Source organism: Notamacropus eugenii, chromosome 1 (assembly GCF_028372415.1).
Source record: "Notamacropus eugenii isolate mMacEug1 chromosome 1, mMacEug1.pri_v2, whole genome shotgun sequence".
In the NCBI taxonomy this organism is placed as follows: domain Eukaryota; kingdom Metazoa; phylum Chordata; class Mammalia; order Diprotodontia; family Macropodidae; genus Notamacropus; species Notamacropus eugenii.
Window position 1 is genome coordinate 704,151,970 of NC_092872.1, and position 21,455 is coordinate 704,173,424.

The 21,455-nt window shown below is 40.8% G+C and overlaps 1 long non-coding RNA gene across 1 annotated transcript in view; it reads left to right on the top strand.

Moving 5' to 3' along the window:
• The first annotated feature begins 2,383 nt into the window (after window positions 1-2,383).
• The window catches only part of LOC140521355 (uncharacterized), a 594,446-nt gene continuing 575,374 nt past the window's right edge, over window positions 2,384-21,455 (top strand). The window contains exon 1 of the long non-coding RNA XR_011972903.1: window positions 2,384-3,193. This is a non-coding gene — a long non-coding RNA (uncharacterized lncRNA). The remainder of the gene's footprint in view (window positions 3,194-21,455) is intronic.

The window sequence follows — 21,455 nt, forward strand, 5'->3', positions numbered from 1 at the left end:
ACTCTTTTATTCAGCAGGATCTTAGATCTTTAGATCCCTACATATGTGATAAATCTCTCATTTGACAGATATATTGAGCTATTCAAATTGAAGAGACACCCACCTGCTTTGCCTGCTCAGCACAGTCCTTTAAAAGGATCATACTATCCCTCCTCAAGCTTATTCTTTGCTTGTGGGGAGGAATAATAGGAACGAGGAATGGTGGATTGGTACTTTCCTTCCAAACTCACTAGCAGGTGTGCTGTGTTTTTCAGTCTAATAGACAAAATACCTCAAAACTACCCTGTAAATATGGTGGAAAAATAAGGTTTGTTGGTACAAAACAAGTAGAATGTATAGAGTTCATCTTAGGATCCTGATAGGTTCAGCCTATAAGTCTGAGTTAAAACTTTGACAAACAAAATCTTCCTTAAAATAAAAAAGCTATACAACCTGGTTAGAAACTGTAGGAGTCTTCAGACTTCAGAGAGGCCTGGAAGGACTTATATGACCTGATGCTGAGTGAAAGGAGCAGAACCAGGAGAACTTTGTGCACAGCAACGACCACAGTGTGTGAGAGTTTTTTCTGGTAGACTTGGAATTTTGTAATAACGCAAAAACTTCTTACAAAAAAAAAAATCCCAAAGGTGGTTCTCAAGGCAAAATGCCTTCCACACTCAGAGAAAGAAATATGGAAGTCACTTACAAAATGTAGCAGATCATGTTTGTGTATGTGTATGTGTTTGTGTATCATGTTCTGATTTGTTATACGATTTCTTTCATTTATTTTAGTCTGACTACATAGCATGACTATAGTGAAAATATACTCAATAGGAAAGTATATGTAGAATCTATACAGAATTGTATGCAGTCGTGGGGAGGGAGGCGGGTAGTTGGGGGTAGGTGGGGGGGGGATAAAATCTCAATTGTATGGCAGTGATTGTTAAACATTAAAAAATAAAAAAAAAAAGAAACTGTAGGAGTCTTCAGAACAGTTCTGTTTATTGAACCACTTTCTAATTTTGCAATGGTCCAATGTTTTATTTTAACTGTTTTCCTGTACTCTTAAAATATTTGAAAATGTTGTTGCCTCCCACTTTGATAGTATGGTAACAAATTCATGCTGCTTTCTAAGCTACACTATCACTTTATTCTTCTATTTTGAAAAGCTTTGACTTGTTTATATACATATACACATACACATATACACACATATATACAACATACGCAGCTATACACACATATATGTATGTATGTATTTGTATATGTGTATATACATAAATAAAAATACACGCATATTACACATAAAGGGAGTCTTAAAGGGTTTGTTTTCATAACCACAGTTATGCTTAACAAAATCTACTACATGCTTCAACTCTACATATATATGTGTGTATAGATATAGATATAGATATAGACTCAGTTCCAGGTCTGTCTTCCACAGGAGGCCTTTCTTAGTACCATTCTCAACCCCACTTTGGTGTATGAGATGACCTTCCATTTACAGAGTATACAGCTTGCATAGAAAAGCTGTATGTATGTGTGTCTCTCCACTTAAACTGTGAACTCCTTGAGTGAAGGGACTGTTTTTGTTTTTCCTTTGTATCCCTAGAGCTTAGTCTGACACATAATTAGCACTTAACAAAAGCTTGTTGACTGACTGACTGACTGACTGACTACCAGGCTGAACTTGGACTCAGGAAGTTCTGGATTCAAGGCTGCCTTTGACAAGAGCAAATCACTGAAACTCTCAGGGTTGCTGAAAACTCTCTAAGACAGGGAAGAATTCTTTTTTCGTATGAGTGCTCACGCATGCATGTGCATGCACATATAGGAACTCGAGGTGTGTGAGGGTTGTGTGTGTGTGTGTGATCAGTGGGGAATGACCTTTTGGCAGTCTGTTGAAGCCTACAGTCCCTTTCTTCAAGCAATGTTTTTAAATGTATAAAATAAGCGTATAGGATTACAAACGAAATCAACTGTATTGAGATTATTTATATATAATCTATTTAAATAAAAAGCAAGTACATGGACTCAGATTAAGAAACCACTTTCCCCTTAAAACTCTGAGTTGCTGAGTTCTATCCAGAGGTGGGGAACTTGCAACTTCCAGACCACATGTGACCTTCTAGATCCTCGGGTGCAGCCTTTTGACTGAGTCCAAGTTTTACAGAGCAAATCCTTTTATGAATGGGGATTTGTCCTGTGAAGTTTGTATTCAGTCAAAGGGCCGCACTTGAGGACCTAAAGGGCCACATGTGGCCTCGAGTGGTTCCCCACCCCTGTGACCCTCATCTTCAAGATTACACCTTCCACCTGAAACAAATCAGCTAACCACTCTGGGCCTAAGTTTCTTCTACAAAATAAGCATATTGAAATAGATGACTTCTAAAGCCTGAATTTTTAAATCTATGATTCTACGATTTTCTCCTTTCAGTAGTAGATCAAGGATTCTCCAAATGAGGGCACCCCGGGTTTCCAGTCCTTATAAGCAGGTGGGTGAATGAGGCATATATGCAAGGAGAGGAATGACTTACTTTGAAGCACCTGGTGATTTGAGGAAATGGGCAGTTTTGAACTAATGTGGGTAGTATCTGTGGTCACCAGCTGTTGGTGGTAACTAACAGGTTAAATGCTGAGAGTGCCTTCCCAACAGGGAGCTGTAGCAGAGGGTAATAGCTGTTATCCACAAAGCCTCCAATCCAATTAAGATTGCTTCTCTATCTAGCAGGTTCTTCGTTCTGGGGTCTCAGAAGATGAATGACATTTTAGGGGGGAAAAGGCAGGGGTGAGAGGGAGAGTAAGCAGGAGAGACATTTGTAGAAAAATACAAACATCTTAGCCACAAGTACAAGCTTATTTAAAGAAAAAAGAGAAGAAAAACTAAACAGGAGACCTAGTACTCCTCCTTTCCCCTCAGGAACTGTCCTACCAAATCCCCCAAAGAGAGAGACAGATTACTTATGGTTTTCTTTTACCAGGCAAAAGGAGGGTTAAGTGTGTGTGAAAGAGGCGGAGAGGGGAACCCCAGCCTGGAACTTGAGACTTTCCAGCTGAGAAGAAACGATTCAGAAAGAGATGCAGACGTAATCATACAACACTGCAATCAACTTTTCTATATCCAAAGGAAGTCAGGAAAAACACATAAATAATTGTCCAGCCACATTTCACATAGTACAAGACATATATCAATATTACCACCACCTCCTAGAGGGTAAGTGTGCAAACCTTACTGTCTAAAGAAAATGCTTGCAAATGATTGCCATTCTTTGACCTGGCTGTCTGAGGACGGCAGAAATGAACTGCTTTTGAAAATTTCGAATTGAGGGGACAGGGCAGTGTGTGGTACTAATGCAGCCCAGCCAGAGTACCCAGCCATCTGATGAGCATTCTTGAGGCAAGCCGGTATTTTGTTTGCTTGTTGAAAATGCGGGAAACTAAATTGAATGCCAAGAACTCAGAACTCATTTGGTTGGAATGTAGATCTGTCTGTGATATTTAATCTGTAACCATGAGGGGCTTCTGGCAGTAATGGGCTCTCTGACTTAATAACTTTATTCTTTCCTTTTTCAAGGGCTCCAGGTAAGAGGTTTTCCGATGGTCTCTATATTAAGAAATTAAAATATGAAAGAGGCCATCAGTAAATCTCTTATTTGTTGCACCTTTTGCTCAGGAATGACTTCTCAGATAAAATAGTTGAGGGAGGCTTGTGCTTTCAATATCTACATGGATTTGGGAGGGAGGGAGAATATATATGGGATCAAGGGTTCTCCCTTGAACGTGCTCCTTTGTGTGCCGTTGACGGCAAAGCATTTATTATGATGTTGCAAGGACTTGAAGTGATTGGTTTGAGCGTGTTTCAACAAAGGTTTCATCCTGTTATTTATTTGAAGTGTCTGTTTTCCATTACCAAGTCAGAAGATAGACTCATGTGACAGATTTCTAACATAAATTTCCCTCCTTGAAGTCCTGAGCGAGAGACATCTCCGTGTTATTAGAAGTCAAAAACTTCCATTTAGGAGGGTGGACTTGTTCACGTGCATTTCTTTTTTTTTTGCTTAATCTCTCCTAATGGGAGAATGGATGCCCTCCCAAGATTATAGTGGGAGTCAAACATAAAGGAGTTGGAGAAGGAATGGATGGGTCACTGAAAGAACAGGACGATTGCTACTGTTGGTTTTCAAACCTGAGTTTTTCTCCACACGGACCTCTGTGTCACGGTACTCCCCGTGCAGTAACTTGGTATGATGTTTAGAAATGCTGGTGAGTTTTTCACATGTGTTGGCAATTTCTCATGCCTTCCAGCATCCCAAGCTGTAGCAGGGGAGTGGGTGTAGGTGGCTTTGGGGTTGTGAGAATGATTGGCAGGATTCCTTCCTCTTGGAGTCATTGCTTCATGGAATGCACAACACTTTCTGACCTTTGGTAGGCTACTGGTCCATCGGTGGCCGGTACTGTTAGCTGCTGCAGCAGAAGGCACTGCTCCCTTCCATATAGTGTTATGTCCCCCCTCCGCCCCTCACCTCATCATAGCCCCACTCCAATGCCAGATTGAAAGATTTCTTCCAGACGCGATGTTTAGTTTAAACAGTAAAGTATGATTATTGATAGCTCCTGGTCATTTGAGCCTGAGCCGTGTGTTCCTCACTTCAGATGCTGTTTATACCCTGGGAATATGAGCATGCTAAGGGTTCTAATCTGTTGGCCGTCATCACATCCTATGGCCTTGATTTCATCAGTGTCATTATATGTTGAATTTTAAAAGTCCATATTGAAGAGCTTCTCACTGCCTTTAAAATGACTGAGGGCGAACTTCTTCCCAGAATCCTGAAAAGAATAAACAAGATGTTCATTCTCAGACTCAGTGTTTTGAATTAGTGCCCTGGTGAGTGATTAAGACACCACCACCACTTGTGTATCTGTGTATGACTTTGATCTTGAAAAGTCTTCTCATTAAGTGCCTTGCAAAGACTTTTCAGTACTAGGGAAGTTCTTTTCTCCTGATGTCTGTGACCAGCTTAGATGCTTTCTAAGGTTCCTTTTATGCCTCAGAATCCTAGGATTATTCAATCATCTTTTTGAATCTGACCTTGAATTTGACATCCTTTAGTTAATAGTTTAAGATGATTTTTCTTCCTTTTTCTTTTTCACTTTTTCTTTTTCATTTCTTTTACTCATTCCCTTTTTCTTTTGTGGTTCACTTTCTTTCGCTCATTTCCTTCTTTTCCTCTTCTTTCTTTCTACAGTATCTTTTTTTCCTCTCTTCCTTCCTTTCCCCTTTCTTTCCTTTTCTTCCTTCTTCCTTCCTTTCATTGAATAAATGCCCCTGTATTTGGGATACATCTTTGTATGTTTTTATGTCATTCTGTCATGAATCCTGCTTGCTACTACTACCTCTGGCATATTAACATGGTTCTGAGATTGGGGGTCCTCTTGTCCTTTCTCTTGCTCTAGAGATCCTTAGTCTCTTCCTCTCCTAGAGTTTATCACAAAGCCTTCTCTAACTAGTGTTAGCATTTTAAACTGTCTTCCCCTGTGACCATGGCAGGTGGAACTTAACCCGATTTAGTCCCACAACCCATCCAGGCTGCTTAACCATCACATGGCTTGGGTCAGATGGAAGTCTTCAGCTCTCTTCCTTGCATTAATGCATATACATGACATGTTCTTACTTTAACTTATTGTTGCTTATACAGTTGTATCTCTTTCATTTTCTCTAAACAAATTTGATTTTCCAACACTGTAACAACATTACCTTTACTGCAGTGTCTAGGGCTAGATCAAAGGCAGAAATTATTCACAATGATAAACGTAATATGGGATCTTATAGTCAGTGACAATCTAACCCTGCAAAGTATTCTTTTAAAAATTACCAAAACTGAGTAGATCACTTTAAGAGAGGCAAACCAATAGACCTTCATTTGATGAAATGTGTTTAGTTCAACCATCGAGAACATTGATCAATTTGGCTATTGATTTATTTAGACCTCCTGCCTAACTCTAATTTTTTTTAATGAAAGATCAGATCTCCCCTACTCCTGGTAAAGAGTCAGGCAGTAAGAGAATTAGAAAGTGAAACTAGAGGAGCAGAAGGGTCAATTTCACTATTGCCCAATCTACCAAGACTTTCATTTGCACTGGCATAAATTAACCAATAAATATTTATTAATTATTAATAATTAATGTTTTAGGCACTGGGCATACAAAACCAAAATAGTTCCTGCCCTCAAAAAGCTCACATTCTGCAGGAGAGAGGCGATATGCACACACACACACACACACACACACACACACACACACACACACATAACATATGTATAAAATAAATGCAAGGGAATTTTTAAGGGGAGACATTAGTAGCCAAGAACAGGGAGATCAGGAGAGGCCTCATGTGGCGAACCACTCTAGTATCCTCGCCAAGAAAACCCCAAATGGAGTCATGAAAAGTCATATACAACTGAAACAACTGAACAACAAAAAAACCTGAAAATACTGGAGGAAGGAAAATTACCATAACCTTTACATCTCTGGTTTCTCCACCTCCACTCTGATCCAGCATCATAGTGCAGAAGAAGAACATTGGATTTGGAGACTAGAGGACATGAGATCAAATTCTGCCTTTGTCACTTGTTATTTGTGTAACTTTTGAGCAAGTCTCTTAAATTTTCTAATCCTCAGTTTTCCCAAATATATAAAGAGGGGTTAGATTAGATGACCTCAAAGATTCTTTCCAGGTCTAAATCTATGATCTTATTGTCTTAAAATGGCATTTCCCCTCACCTTTTCTATAGCTGATGATACTCTGAAATACTGCCATTCAAAACTATGACAACTCCTCTCCCTCCCCCACAAAAAATATTTTAACATAGAGAAGACATGCCAGATTTGGGGACAATTTGGAACTACAAACAAAAGGCTTTTGTGTTGGTATCTTTTATTGGTATCCAAAGCCTGAGAACTCCACAGGGTATGGATAAGCCAGTACCAAATCCTGAGTTTTCTGCTAAATCAATCATCATGTGTTAGGTAGATATAACTAGGTGGGAGAATAAGACACAGGTGCCTTGTCCTTGCTGAAACCAGTGCACTTCCATCTCCTTCAAAAGTCATGAAAGAGAAATTTCTAGGCCTCTATTTTTGTCAATTAAATATTACTTTGTGGAGAGAAATAAATTATCATTCAAAATTAGAATTTTGAGTAATGCTCCAGGTTTTATTTGATTAAATATTTCCCTCACTCTCTCCACGATCTGGGCATACAGATTCTCCCTGCTGTTCAACATAGCCTTCCCTACCTAGGCTCCAAATAATGACTACCTCAAATAGATGTCATCCCTGGAGACACCATGATATGTTTCCTGTAACACTCAGCTAACAGTGAAGCTACAGAAGCATCAGGAACAGAAGAGGGAGAAAGGGGAGGAATTGGGGTAAATTGAAGTCGGGGCCATAACATGAGACTCATTTTTTGGAAGACAGGTGAATAGCTCAGAAGTTGGAGGAATTACACAGCAGCAGTGTTGGAATAAATGTATGCCCTCCAAGGGAGAGATTTCAAAGGAAAATGCAAATTCTATTTGCAAATTCTTGGTGGAAGAGGAAAAAAACCAAGCCTTGTTTACTTTATCGTCTTTAGAGGCAGTTAGATATCTTGAGGATTGAGCATGGGACCTGGAATCAGGAAGACCAAGGTTCAAAGATGGCCTCAGACACTTACTATCTGTGTGACCTTGGGCAAGTCACTTCACCCTGTTTGCCTCTTTCCTCATCTGTAAAATGTGCTGGAGAAGGAAATGGCAAACCATTTTGGTATCTTTGCCAAGAAAACCCCAAAAGGGTCACAAAGAGTCCGTCATGACCAAAAAAATGACTAAACAACCACAACATGCCTCAGTTTCTTCATTTGTAAACCAGGGATAATAATAGCACCTGTCTCCCAGGGTTGTTGTGAAGAGAAAATGAGTTAATATTTGTAAAGTACTTTACAAACTTTAAAGCACCATGTGAATGCCAACAAAAATTGCTAATAGTCTCACATGCAAGCATGGGAGTAGGGCATAGGAGACATTTCAGAAAATCACAGTACTATTCATTTTAACTGGTGTTTTTGGATTCCCATGTTACTACTGAAGTAAATCTTGTGTAGTAACTTCACCAGTACTACAAAGGGCAAAAAATGTCTGGGTTTGACTAAGACTGAATGACTTGCCCGCTTGTGACTTCAAAATCACAGAGTACCAACAGTTAGTTTGGGGGAAAAATTGCAAAATGGTACCATAGGATGTAAAGCCAGAATAGTCCTAACCCTGGGGTCTGTGTGTGTGTGTTTTTAAAAAATTTTGATAATTATTGATATACTTACTTTCCTTTGTAATCCTGTGAATTTTGTTTATGGATGTAAAAAGAGGGTCATAGGTTTCACCAGACTGCCTGCGGGACCTGGGACACGCAAAAGCTTAAGAACCCTTGTCCTCGATTATCTAGTTCAACCTTTTAATTTTACAAAGGAGGAAACTGAGGCCCAGGGAGTTTTATTATAACTTGCCCAGGATTGTACAATACGAAAGTAGCAGGGCCAAGATTTGAACTCAGTTCTCTTGATTCCAAATCCCATGCTCTTTTCATGACAACATACTATATCTAATTGATGGTCCTCTTCCATAGTGACATCCACTTTCTAATCCATTCCTTTGTTTTCAGTTTTTTGTGGTTCACTTTCATTCCCAAGGAGAAGCAAAAATAGCAGGAGGGTGATATCTGGACTTGAAAGTAAATTGGCTTTGAATGAGGGAGGGCTGTGCAGAGTCATCAGCCTCATTCTCTCCTCCAGAGTCATTGAAGTCCAATGGCAAGATGTAGGCCAGGATGACTGGAGATGACTCCATAAAAAGAATGAAACTAAAGTGGTGTGGCGGTGGATGTATTTCCCCATCAGGGAGGAGGAGCTCAGCCTCAGTTTTGAGGCCAGGTACCAACATCCTTCTAGGTGACTCCCTTAAAATCTGCCAGTCTCTGGGTGAGAAGGTAAAATTCATTGCTGCTATACTAGTTACACTACTTAGTTACAAAGGGTAAAAGGAAAGATGGGGCTTGTCTAATAAAAGGAATTTTCATGGAACACTATGTAATTATAATGACCAAGCTTGGGGCCCAGGAATAAGTCAGTGAAGGGACTGTGGGCGTGTAATGTGGCATAAAACATTAAACATATGTCAATGGGTTACACTCTTGCTAAAATCTCTTTTTTTTCCTCTTTTTAAATCTTTGTGAGAAGGTACAGCTTGTAGGTTGGAGGAGGGATACATTAGGAAATAAAGACCATAGGAAAATAAAAGACATCAATAAAAATGCTTTTTTTAGAAAAAGAATTTTTATTTGAAGGGAGTTTAAGAAATGAATCGAAAAGGAAAATATTTTTTACTCTTCTGTAGCCAGGAAGCATATGTATAGCTAGCTATGTATATATATAGTAAGCCAACAGACATTTATTAAATGCCTACTGTATGGCAGGCTCTGTACTAAGTGTTGGGAGAAAATATAAGCAGAAAGATAGTCCCTGCCCTGAAGGGAATGATTTTCTAATGGAGGAAGTCAATACTTTTCACTTTTAGGCAGGAAGTGAAAAAAATTGTGGGGAGAGAAGGTTGCCAGGCCTAGAGGCCTGTGTGGGCTACCCGAGTCTTTCTTACCTCACCTCCGAGGTCTTTGGTTGGCCAAAACCGGATGCTCATATGAGAGAAAGGACGTTCCAGAGTCGAACAAGGGTTGAGCTTTATTTCAGGGTCTAGTTACAAGTGCAGGGTGGTCTTCCTTAGGAGGAAGAGGGGGAGCTTTCCTAAGGAGGCTAAGATCTTAAGGGATTGGAAGTAGAAGTACAAGCGGGGAGAGAGGGGGAGGGGAGAGAGGAAAGAAGAGAAGCAGAGCCTACTGTCCTCTTGGCTCCTCACGTGCTAAGAGAGCTTTCAGGCTTCCTCAATCCTACTTAACCTTCAGCCGCATAGTTTGCATCTGAATACCGTGCTGTTAGGTAACTAGGTGTGCTCCAATCCGGGACCATCTCGAGGGCGGGGAGATCTCTCTCCCATCACGTTTCTCACGGGAAGAGGCGGAATTACTCGAGATAGCTCAGTTCACCTCTATTCCCTGCCGTTTCCTGGGAGGGTCTCGTGAGAGCTCTAAGATTTAGAAGCTCCCACCTTTACCCGCCCGAGACTGTCCACACGGAATTGAGCTTCCAATCCCAACAGAAGGTATTGGGCAGAATCTAGAGAATCAGTAGTGGAGCTGGAGAAGAAAGAAGACACAGCTTGCCTGGGTATTTTCCTGGAAAGATCCAGCCAATCAAAGGAAGGGGACTCAGGGTCATCGTGTATTTTCAGTCAGAGCTGTTTGGAGATGGAATACCCTAGGTCTTTCTCACTTTTACTGTTCAAAGAAACTCTGTCCTTTGTGGAGTAGGGTAGAGAAAGAGCTTGACCAACCATCTGTTGATAAATGGCTCCATGCAAAGCTTTATTATCTATTCAGGGAGTGTCCTCTTTGGTGAATTGGTCACATTTATGAAGGTCTGAATAGACCATTAGAAATAAATTCATGTCCTATTGCATGCTCTGATAGAAAGAGTGAAAAGGGACCGATGAGCAATATGATTTTGGCCAATTCACTCATTTTCTTTGCCTTAGTTCCCTTATCTCTAAATTGGGGACAATAATATATGCCCTGTCTATGTTACCACACTGCCAGGATAAAATAAATGTGAATCATTTTTAGAAAGGTAAAAACAATGTACAATGCAAGGTATCATTTATTATGAGATATCTGGTACTAAGGCATAGTGGATAAGAGAGACAACCTCAAGGCCAGGAAGATCTGAGTTCAAGTCCTACTTCTGAGACACACTAGCTATGTTACCCTGGGCAAATCTCTTAACATCTGGCTTCTTCTTGTCACCTGGTCTCCTTGATGGGTTCTAGAATGGCCCAAAGCCAGGAGTGAGGCTAGTGGGGAATGCAAAGGGGAGGAGTTACCTTTATCCTCTCCTTTAGTCTATGGTATCCCAGAACCCATTGGTGATTGCTGGGCAGTAACTATTATTGGGAGTGCCTGTCTCACCCTACTTCCTTTGGGAAATTCAGAATCTTTCTGATCACATGACTTGGATGAGAGTCACCAACTCTTGCTTCTACCAAGAGGGAGGATCACCAGCCATCTTCTCTGCCTCTGTATCCTCCAGACTCTTGGCATTGTCATTTAATTTACCGATGAAACTTAAAGACCCTTGGCCTTGTCATCTACACCATCTCCTTTAGAACATCCAGGACTTCATCCAACCTGCAACTGAACTTTCTTTTATACATTCCCCAAATTAGATTGTGAACTCCTTGAGAGACTGACTAGTTTTTTCTATTTGCATCGTCAGACCTTAGCTTGATACATAGTAGGTATATAGTAAATGCTTTTTCCTTCCTTCCTTTATTTGTCTCAGGGCTCTAGGCAACTTTAATATTTTAAGTTGCAGAGAAGATGCCTACTTACATTGATAGAGGGAATTTCTTTCCTCTTTCTGAGAGTTCCCCATATCAATATCCCACCTCTGCCCTATTTCTGTCCCATCTGGGAGTAATTAATACCCTCTACTTATTGTTGCTTTTACAATATTAAAAAATAATCCAAAATGGTTCTGAGCAACTTTAAAAAACAAAACAAAATGAGACAACTTAATGGAGAGAATTACACAATCTGTTTAATAAATAGCAGCAAATCTTTGGTTGTATAAAAGGGGAGTAAGATGTATGAGCAAATTTAACTTTGTACCTCCCACCCGTAAAGTGGTCCAATAAACAAGGCTTATGTTTTATTGACTTGAATCATTGTTTATCCATGAAAAATGGGCCAGGAAAGCAATGTTACCAGGACATACATCTTTAATTCAAAACCTGTCATGAAGCCAGTACCTCTAAAAGGGAAGAATGACTCTTACCTGGCCATTCCACTTCTTGGTATGAGAGATGGACAGTGCCCAAAATATTGCTTTGATCAGTCAAGGCAAGAAGTAGATCAGCAGACATTTTGAAGAAGGGAAGTGAGTCATTACCTGAATCTGGCTGGTTAGATCGGATCCTTTCCCCCAGAGAGAGGAGGAGTAATGCATCAAGGGAGATAGAGCTAGAGGGGCTGAGGAGGACCGAACTGGAGTACACCAAAGGAATTCTGCCAACTGCTATGTTTATCCTTATCTGACCTCGCTTGATCACCACATTCATAAGTCCCTGGGGATCACTTTTTTGGAATGGTCTATTTGAAAAAGAATCTACCTCTCTTTTCCTACCTCAGCATAAAGCTGCACAGCTCCTAACAGCTGTGGCCCATCAGGAATCAGTCAGTAGATGAGAAAGAACTAATCTTTCCTCTAGGAGAGGTTATGGTGATTATATTAAACTTGGGGACACAGTAAAGTTATCCTATGCCACACAGTCAATTGGCTGGCCAGAGAATGACCCCCTTGATATGGGCAGAAATGATTGTGAGCTTCTTGAAGACTGGGACTTTATTATTTTTGTCTCTTTTTGTATCTTTAGTGCTTAGCATAATGCCTAATATACAGTATGCACTTAATAAATGCTTATTGATGACTAACTATGTTTCACCAACAATAATATACAAGCCTGCTACATGGGCAGCAAAAAATAGAAATTTCCCACCAGGACATACACTGGCATTTTTGTGGCTGTTCAGTTGTTTCAGGTGTGTCTAGCCCTTTGTGATCCCATTTGGATCTTTTTGGCAAAGATCCTGAGGTGATTTACCATTTTACAGCACATTTTACAGATGAGGAAACTGAGACAAAAAGGGTGAAGTGATTTGCACAGGATCACACAGCTAATAAGGGTCTGAGACCAGATTTGAACTCAGAAAGATGAGACTTCCTGACTCCAGGCCTGGCACTCTATCCACTGTGCCAACTTGCTGTCCTGGTGGGGGCTGGCCATTGACTGAAACTGTCCAAAATATGGGAAACAAGAGGAAATTATTTTCTCACTTAGAACTTAGGTGCAAAGTCTTTAAAACTGTACATGCTGGTCTTTAGAAGACTACTGCCACTTTCTTAATTGGGAAGAAGGCTATGCAATTAGAGTCAAATAAAACAAAGATCAGAACTGATTATCTTAGGAATGAATTCTTAAAGTCCACATCTCTCTGCTTTCTGAAATTTTGAGCGTAGTGATAGGATTGGGTTAGAGACTGAACTTGTAATTTCACTGAGATACAGAATTGCCAGACACTGTACCAGTACAGCCCTATCCCTCCTCTGCATCTTAGTCTTAGAGAGTTGCCTAGACCACTGAGAGGTTAAGTGATTTGTTTAGCATGCTTGGTTGTATGTATCAGAGGCAAGACCTAGTTCTTCCTGATTTTGAGACTGTCTCTATAGCAGGAGTCAACTCATGTTGGGTTTCCAGAGTCCAGCAGAACCAGATTAAAATGCAACTGAGAAATGTTTAACAAAATAAATAAAAATACAATGCAACACAGATAATGCTAATTTGTGGTTTTCAAAGTCAACATGCAGCCCACAGGAATCCTATTTGAATTTGAGATTACTGCACTAGAGCATAGAAATAGTCCAGTGAAATAATCATTTAGACATAAATAAAGGATTGGAAAGTTCCCGGCAATCTTTTCTGTAATTGGCTGCCACAATTATAAATGGTCTTTTCCTTTAACTGTCCTATTGCTCTCTATGTGTATTTCTCTTTGACACTGGAATTTCCATGGGAGAAGCAACATATTATAAGTCACAAACAACTTAGTATAAAATAGATTGGTTCATATAAACCGTACCACGGAGATTAAGGGAAGCCTGAATTGTAGGGATATATTTACATAGATAAAATCTGAGATCTTTTATCCACTTCATATTCAGGGAGATTGTAATATCTATCTTTGAGCAAGATAGGAAGAGGGATGGGACTGGGGGTTCACTTCACTCTCCTCCCCCTCAAGAGGGGGTAGTGGGCTAGAAGTATATTATACTTCAGATATGCAGTCTAGGGGTGTGTGTGTGTGTGTGTGTGTGTGTGTGTGTGTGTGTGTGTGTGTGTGTGTGTGTGTGTGTACACACCCTTTTAGGATATTCCGAATAAAATCCAATTTCCTTAGCTGCTATGGGTAGAAAGTTATCCCTCTCCATACTGACATGCTGGGAGGGAAGTAGCTTACTTTTTGCCAGTTTAGCTCCCTTTCACCAAACAGTCATTACACAGAACACAACAGACAGTGGGTAAACAGATTTATATCCAAGCAAACAATAAATAGGAAATGGGGAAATCACACAGTTTATGGTAGGGGATAGAATACATGAGAGTAAATGGACTATTTAATTTGGAATTAAGATAAAGTCTCAGTTCTGGAAAGGAGATAAATATTTTATCAAGGAAGTCTGCTTGGAGCTTATGAGCCCTGTGAGTCCTGAGGCATGTTGAGGGAATCGACTTTCTTTCTTTCTTTTTTTTTTTATTTAACTTTTAACATTTATTTTCACAAAGTTTTGGGTTACAATTTTCTCCCCTTTTCTCCCCTCCCCCCCCAAACCCAAGCATTCTAATTGCCCCTGTGACCAATCTGCTCTCTCTTCTATCCTCCCTCTCTGCCCTTGTCTCCCTCTTCTCTTTTGTCCTGTAGGGCCAGATGGCTTTCTTTACCCCTTAACCTGTATTTCTTATTTCCTAGTGGTAAGAACATTACAGTTGATCCTAACACTTTGAGTTCCAACTTCTTTAGCTCCCACCCTCTCCACCCCTTCCCTTTGGAGGACAAGCAATTCAATATAGGCCAAATCTGTGTAGTTTTGCAAATGATTTCCATACTAGTTGTGTTGTATAAGACTAACTATATTTCCCTCCATCCTATCCTGTCCCCCATTACTTCTATTCTCTTATGATCCTTTCCTTCCCCATGAGTGTCGACCTCGGATTGCATTCTCCTCCCCATGCCCTCCCCTCTATCCTCCCCCGCCACCCTGCTTGTGCCCCTGTCCCCCACTCTCCTGTATTATGAGATAGGTTTTCCTATCAAAATGAGTGTGCATTTTGTTCTTTCCTTTAGTGGAATGTGATGAGAGTAGAGCTCATGATTTTCTCTCACCTCCCCTCTTTATCCCTCCACTAATAAGTCTTTTGCTTGCCTCTTTTATGAGAGATAATTTGCCCCATTCAATTTCTCCCTTTCTTCTCCCAATATTTCTCTCTCACTGCTTGATTTCATTTTTTTTTTGAGATATGATCCCATCCTCTTCAATTCACTCTGTGCACTCTGTCTCTATGTATGTGTGCGTGTGTGCATGTGTGTGTGTGTATTCCCACCCAGTACCCAGATACTGAAATGTTTCAAGAGTTACAAATATTGTTTTTCCATGTAGGAATGTAAACAGTTCAACTTTAGTAAGTCCCTTATGACTTCTCTTTGCTGTTCACCTTTTCATGCTTCTCTTCATTCTTGTGTTTGAAAGTCAAATTTTCTTTTCAGCTCTGGTCTTTTCATCAAGAAAATTTGAAAATCCTCCATTTCATTGAAAGACCATTTTTTCTCCTGAAGTATTATACTCAGTTTTGCTGGGTAGGTGATTCTTGGTTTTAGTCCCAGTTCCTTTGACTTCTGGAATATCCTATTCCATTCCCTTCGATCCCTTAATGTAGAGGGTGCTAGATCTTGTGTTATCCTGATTGTATTTCCACAATACTTGAATTGTTTCTTTCTAGCTGCTTGCAATATTTTCTCTTTCACCTGGGAATTCTGGAATTTGGCCACAATGTTCCTAGGAGTTTCTCTTTTTGGATCTCTTTCATGCGGTGTTCTGTGGATTCCTTGAATATTTATTTTGCCCTCTGGTTCTAGAATCTCAGGGCAGTTTTCCTTGATAATTTCATGGAAGATGATGTCTAGGCTCTTCTTTTGATCATGGTTTTCAGGTAGTCCCAGAATTTTTACATTGTCTCTCCTGAATCTATTTTCCAGGTCAGTTGTTTTTCCAATAAGATATTTCACATTATCTTCCATTTTTTCAATCTTCTCGCTATGTTCTGTGATATCTGTCTTTCTCATAAAGTCCTTAGCGTCCATCTGTGCCATTCTAGTTTTGAAAGAACTATTTTCTTCAGTGAGCTTTTGAATCTCCTTTTCCATTTGGCTAATTCTGCTTTTGAAAGCATTCTTCTCCTCATTGGCTTTTTGAACCTCTTTTGTCAATTGAGTTAGGCTAGTTTTCAAGGTGTTAATTTCTTCAACATTTTTTTGGTTCTCCTTTAGCAGGGAGCTGATCTGCTTTTCATGCTTCTCTTTCATCCCTCTCATTTCTCTTCCCAGTTTTTCCTCCACCTCTCTAACTTGATTTTCAAAATTCTTTTTGAGCTCTTCCATGGCCTGAGCCCATTGGGTGGGCTGGGACACAGAATCCTTGATTTCTGTGTCTTTGTCTGATGGTAAGCATTGTTCTTCCTCATCAGAAAGGAAGGGAGGAAATGTCTGTTCTCCAAGAAAGTAACCATCAATAGTTTTATTTCTTTTCCCTTTTCTGGGCATTCTCCCCAGCCAGTGACTTGACCTCTGAATATTCTCCTCACACCCACCTCGCCTCCTGGTGCTCCCAGCCAGCGTTTGGGGACTGGGATTCAAATGCTGCTTCCCGCCTTAGGGCTTTTGGTGGGGGCAGGGCTGCTATTCAGTGTGAGAATTAAGTTCAGATGGTCGGGGCAGGGCCGCCTCTCAGGCTCAGTTCCCTCAGGGGGTTTATGTACAGACCTTCCACAATGGATCCAGGCTCCCGCCCACTTGGGGAGTCCCTGTCTGCAACCGCCTCTCAGCTTCTATCTCCCGGGGGGGGGGGGGGGGGGCCCGAGCCATAGGGGCACCCCACTCCCCTCTCGACCTGCCAAAGAGACTCTCTCACCGACCCCTGTCACCTGTGGGTGGAGGGGCTTGTGCCGCCGCTGGAGATCCCGTCCCCGTAGCCCGCTCGGATCTTTTCCTCATGGTGTCGCAGCCGCTGCAGGGCTGCACTCAGCTCCCAGTCCCGGCGCCCAGTCCGCAGCACGAAGGACCCCCCGCGAGAGGTTTGCAGGTCTCTCCGGAACCGAAATCTCCCTCGCTCCAATATTCCATGGCCTCTGGGTGCAGAATTCACCATGAGTTGGTCCCCTCTAGCCGTTCTGTGGGTTGTGAGTTCGGAGCTATGTGTATGTGCGTCTTTCTAGTCCGCCATCTTGGCTCCGCCCCCCGGGAATCGACTTTCTCTGCTTGCCCATTGTTCCAGGGAATTTGGGGCCATTCAAGGTTCACACCTTTCCTTTCTAATTCTACTTCTCTCTCTGTCTTTCTCTCCTTTCTCTGTTTTTTCTCTCTCTGTTTCTCTCTCTCTGTCTCTCTTTCTCTCTCTCTCTCTCTCTCTTTCTCTCTCTCTCTCTCTCTCTCTCTCTCTCTCTCTCTCTCTCTCTCTCTCTCTGTCTCTGTCCAAAGTCTCTCCACCAATCTGAATTCATGTCTCCTCCCCACAGAGGCTCAAAGGTCTCTCAGCCAATTAGCAATCACATCTCTCTGCACATATGCAGAACCCAGAGTTGTTCATTAGGGAGCCTTGCAAAGTTATCTACCTGAGCGAGGGTGTTACGTTAGTTTATCCCTAAGCCATTTAACTTCAGAGCTTCAAGGAGCTTGATGACATGAATCCAGTCACATGAATTCTAACTCTCTGACTTTGGCACCCCATTGGATTCACTTTTGTGTGTATGTGGGGGGATCAGAAATGTGTCATATAGCTATTTCACATCAGTCAGGGCTTGTTATTACTATGGTAATATTTCAAATTAGATGAGTATGTCTGGGGCACCTGCCTCCATGCATTATGTGGCTTCTAAATTCTCCCAAGGTTACTACAAATCAATTTGCCCAAAGGGCAAACCAAACTCTCCCTGGGATTTGTACTGGGACAAATTGCCTACATGATGTCGTTGTGGGGGTCTGGACCCAAAGCAGATTCCCCAGAGGATCTGCCCTGAATTACCCTCATAAACATGTAGCCTGATCTACTCATTCCCAGCTTCATGCAAGTCACACCATTTTCTTCCTCCCCTTGCCCTCTTACCCTTTCATTCTCGGCACACAAACCGTAACTACTCTCTACCCTCCCACAAATTCCTGAAGCCAGCTTGATAACCCACCAGGTACCCATGTCAGGCAACATCCTGCATTTACCTTGGTAGCTCAGGAAATAATTCATATAATAGAGAGTCGTGAGTACCTTTAAGAAGGTAAAGTGTATAGAGGATTAGATTCTGAAGATCCTCTGGCAGAATAAGGTACTGTACACTAAGATCCTTTCTCAAACTAAACTGCCAAGCATTCAAACACTATAGCAGAGAGCCCAACTCCAATGGGTTGACCACGATGTTCCAATTGCAAGCATATGTTTGCCTAAAAGACTAGTTTACAGACAATTTAGAGAAGGCACTCACGTGGAAATCAGAAGAAGGGATGCAAGGACACTCTCCATGTCTCTCTGAAGAACTTCGGAATCTATTGGGAAACATGGGAGAAAATGGCACAGGATTGTAGAGCACAGTAATGCCACTGTGTTCTATGAGCAAAACAGAATCGCACTAGCTCAAAAGAAATGTGAGATGTGTGAACTTGGAAACATCTCAATTCCAATGTTCATGTGTACTATTTGTACACAGCCTGAGGTAGAGCTTTCCAAGATCATATTGGTCTGATCAGTCACAGTCAATCACAATGTATGTTGACCCTGACATTGGGATGTCTTTTTGGTCCTCTTTGAACACAAAGGACAACAACGAATCAGAGTGTTAGACCTGGAAACCAGGAAGACCTGAGTTTGCCTCAGATATTTGTTAACTTTGTGACCCCAGGCAAGATATTTCATCTCTGATTGCCTCATTTTCCTGTAAAGTGAGGGTGACAATAGCTCCTATCTCTCAGGATTGTTTTGAGGACAAAATCAGGGAAAATTTTAGGTGCTTTCAGCAATGACCACTAGACTTGGTGGACTTGGAACTTCATTGCAATGCAAGGACTTAAAAAAAAAATTCCCAATGGTCTTTTAAGGCAAAATGGGCTTCCACATCCAGAGAAAGAACTATGGCATTCAATCGCAGAATGTAGCAGATAATTTTTTGTGTGTGTATTATGTTTTGGCTTGTTGTATGATTTATCCCATGCATTTTAATTCTTCTACACAGCATGACTATAGTGAAAATTTATTTAATAGGAATGTATGTGTAGAACCTATATAAAATTGTATACTGTCTTGGGGAGGGAGTGGGGAGGTAGGGGGAAAAAAATCTAAGTTATATGGCAGTGATTGTAGAACACTGAAAATAAATAAAATTAATTTTAAAAAAATTTAAGTGCTTTGTAAAACTTAAAGTGCTAAGTAAATGTTACCTGTCACTATTCGTCCAAGTGCACAGCTGCAGTCTCTTCAAAGTCTATCACCTTGGAAATAATTTTATCTGACCCATTTATTTTAGAATATGATCGTATGTCTATAACCACAATTATTTCCTGGTTGCTAACTTGACAACAAATGATATGTCTATTAGTTTTAACATAATAATACCCATATCATCCCAGTTTCCCTTACCTTTTAATCTTCTTTTATTGTGTGTGTAATCTAATGATGGTTGGAGGAAAGGTGGACATTATCTCTAAGGCCTTATTACAAAAATCTGAATTGCTGCCTTGAACTACTTGGTTCTAGTCAATTTGTATTTTATCTCTTTGGTTCTGTCATTTTTGTCCCAACTCTCTCATTTCTAAGAGGAAGAAACTGAATGAGACTCAGAAGTGCAGTGATTTACCCAAGGTCACATAGCAAGTTAGAGGCGGAATCCAGGTCTCCAGATTCCTAAGTGATAGGATGATAGATCATAGAACCAATTAAACCTACAAGGACTCTTACTGGCCCTCTTGTCCAATCCCTTCTTTTACAGCTGAGAAAACTAAGACTGATATGAGTTAAATAACTTACCAAAGTCATATAGCTAAGAAGTATGAGAGGAAGGATTTGAATCCAGGTTTTTTGAACTCCAAGTCCAGCACTCTAGCCATGACACTGCATGGTTTCTTTCCAATGCAACACAACTCTCCTCTAGCAGATTAGTAAATTACTTTTTGTGGGGAAAGAAGGGGGACTTGGAGACAGCTAAGGATTTTTGCTTTGATGAGAGGTAGGGAGAGGGAGGGTCTCTGAAAAGAGGCAGAAGGGAAAAACAAGAGATGAAGAGTTGGAAAACAGACTTCATCTGCTTGGGCTGGACATGGTGGTAATAAGTTTTCTTTTTTCCTTATTCCTTTGTGTGTTAAGGTTGGAACATTTTCTTCCAAGTGTGTGAAGTGGGATATTGCCTTTAAGGCTCAGTTGGCATAGAAACCATTGAGTCTGAGCCTGAAATTGTTGCTCCAAAAGAAAAATTTTAATGGAGAGTTGACGTCTCAATGCTAGACTGAAGCATTTATTCACTTAGTATTGTGGATGTGTTGAGGGGTGGAATTGAGGAAGGGAAGTTCCTGGGAATTAGGATGCTCAGACTTTACTGAGATAAATGGGGCAAGAGAAACCTAATTTGAAGGTCTGTGGATAGGAAAGTTTGCTAGGGAGGAAGGGCTGTTCACCATTTCTGTCCTGTGCATTATTCATTTGCAAAGAGGCCCCTGTGAGACCAGCTGGGTTGTGTAGGTGCCAGACTTATATTATTTGCCCAGGTGTGGCCAAAATGAATTTGACAGACAGGGAACACATGTCAGAACTTAGTGCCTATGTCTTTGGTGTTTGCAGCTTGCCCTAACTTAGAAGTTATTTCATTGAGGCCCATTTCATTAGCTGGAACACCAGATGAATGAAAAAGGCATGACTGGAGGGACCAAAGTTGGAAGGAATAATGATAATTTAAAAAATGACATTGAGATGGTTTGGTGCAAGAGATTCTACACCCACCCATTCCATTTCTCCCATCATTCATTATGGAAACATTTTATGTAATACGAGTCTGTATGGTAGAACTTTAGCTGTATAAAACCTGCGCACAAATTGGGAACATCACTCACCTTCTCTAGGCTTCTTTTTTCTTATCTGTAAAATGGGGATGTGGGTTGGAATAGATGGTTTCTTATATCCCCTTCCCGCCATATATCTATGCTCCTTTATGATTTCCAATCAAAAATCCCTAGTGAAGATTTAAACCCTAGGATTTAATACCAGAGGGGAAGTTAGGGAACATCTAATTCAACTGTCCACTTTATTGATAAGGAAATTGAAGACCTGAGATATTAAATGATTTACCTGAGTTTTCATAGTTATCACTAGACAGAGTTGGGATTCCAATGCAGGTACTCTTCATCTGTCCTTTCAGCTTCTAACACTCTTCCTCCATATTCTTGTTCTTGGTATCTTGAGCTCAGTGACT